This window comes from Apium graveolens, chromosome 10, assembly GCF_009905375.1.
Source record: "Apium graveolens cultivar Ventura chromosome 10, ASM990537v1, whole genome shotgun sequence".
Taxonomy (NCBI): domain Eukaryota; kingdom Viridiplantae; phylum Streptophyta; class Magnoliopsida; order Apiales; family Apiaceae; genus Apium; species Apium graveolens.
The window spans coordinates 172407787-172409066 of record NC_133656.1 but is presented as its reverse complement, the minus strand read 5'-3'; the positions used below and the strand labels follow the sequence as shown (position 1 = coordinate 172409066).

At 42.0% G+C, this 1280-nt stretch overlaps 1 non-coding gene across 1 annotated transcript; it reads left to right on the top strand.

The window, feature by feature from the left end:
* The first annotated feature begins 351 nt into the window (after window positions 1-351).
* LOC141694678 (small nucleolar RNA R71) lies at window positions 352-458 on the top strand. The gene has a single exon (XR_012563964.1). It is a non-coding gene; the product is annotated as a small nucleolar RNA R71 (small nucleolar RNA).
* Window positions 459-1280: the final 822 nt, after the last annotated feature.

Below are 1280 nucleotides of genomic sequence, written 5' to 3'. Positions count from 1 at the left end.
TGATTCATTAGAAATTGTACACTGATCAGTCTCATGGGCACCAACACAAAGCTCACAGACACTAGAGATTTGATTAACTCCATAATTAGCCAAGGTGTCCACCTTCATTGTCAAAGCCTTAAGTTGGGCAGCTATAGCAGTTGCTGCATCCAACTCCAAAATTCTTGTAACTTTTCCCTAAGTCAGTCTCTGGGAAGGATTCCGGTACTCATTAGCAGCCATCAGTTCAATAAGTTCATAAGCTTCATCGTAGCTCTTATCCCACAAGGCTCCTCCTGATGCTGCATCAAGCATGGGCCTAGAAGTAGGACCAATCTATTATAGAAACAGTTGATAATCATCCAATCAGGCATGCCATGGTGTGGGCACTTCCTTAGCATCTCCTTATATCGATCCCAAGCCTCACATAGAGATTCTCCAGTTTGCTGCGCGAACTGGGTAAAAGCATTCCTGATTGCTGCAGTCTTCGCCATGGGAAAAAATTTAGTGAGAAACTTTTGAGCAAGATCTTCCCAAGTTGTGATAGACCCTTCCGGTAGAGAGTGTAACCAGCACTTAGCTTTGTCCCTTAAAGAGAATGGGAAGAGTTGCAGCTTAATAGCATCTTCAGTCACACCATTGAACTTGAAAGTATCGCAGATCTCGATGAAATCCCTGATGTGCATGTTGAGGTCTTCAGTAGGAGAACCCCCAAACTGAACTGAGTTCTGTATCATCTGGATCGTGCTTGACTTGATCTCAAAAGTGTTAGCCGCGATGGCTGGTCTAATGATGCTAGACTGAATGTCATTAATCTTAGGCTTAGAATAGTCCATCAAAACTTTCGGATTTTCTGCTTGATCACCCATAGCTACTACAATTGGCTCTTCAACATTCTCTTCTTCTTCTACCTTCTTTTCTTCCTCAAAAACTTCCCTACGAACAACCACAAGTTCTTCCTCGGCTTTATCGAGTGTTCTCTTACGAGTACGTGAAAGCGTATGCATACACCCTCGCTAGATCACCTGAAATAAAACAAGGAATCAAATAAGTAACAATGTCCGAGTCAATGAACTTTAATGACCACTGATGGAAAGCACATAAACTAGTAATTAACACTGCAGTCCCCGGCAGCGGCGCTAAAAATTTGTTAGTCGCTAAACACGCGCTAATATTACACGCAAGTATACGAGTTCGCAGGTAGTATAAGATATAAATCGGATTCGATCCCACAGAGACTGTATTGGTTAACTATCTAAATTACGCACCTAAGCAACAATGTATGGTTATTATTCAATGCT